Below are 476 nucleotides of genomic sequence, written 5' to 3' on the forward strand. Positions count from 1 at the left end.
TGAACTGCCAGGGAGGTTACTCTTTTTTGGTAAGATGGACTGCAGCTAACTGTTTTGCAACTTAAGGTTTTCTAAACAAAAGACATCAATGTACATGAGGTGTCTGTGAAGGCTCTTAGTCATCCAGGTCATCGTGCTGTTATCCTTTGTGTCTTCCCTGGTGAACTTGATGTTTTTATCCACAGTGTTAATGTGAGCAGTGAAGGACCCAGCAACACACTCAGACAAAAAAATGGTTCATCCCAAAGACAGAACTCCTCTACATTGGAGAGACCGAAAAGCCACTTCACAAGCACATGGTACAACATAGAAGAGTCAGCTCAATGGGACAAGACTCAGTGGTCCATCTGCATCTAAAGGACAAAGGTCACTCTTTTGAGGATCCCAATGTTCCCAATTTTGGACAGAGAAGACAGATGGTTTAAAAGAGGAGTGAAAGAAGCCATCTATGTTCACTGTGAGCGACCATCTTTGAA

Source organism: Pundamilia nyererei, unplaced genomic scaffold (assembly GCF_000239375.1).
Source record: "Pundamilia nyererei isolate P.nyererei 1_Seehausen unplaced genomic scaffold, PunNye1.0 scaffold03293, whole genome shotgun sequence".
Lineage (NCBI taxonomy): Eukaryota > Metazoa > Chordata > Actinopteri > Cichliformes > Cichlidae > Pundamilia > Pundamilia nyererei.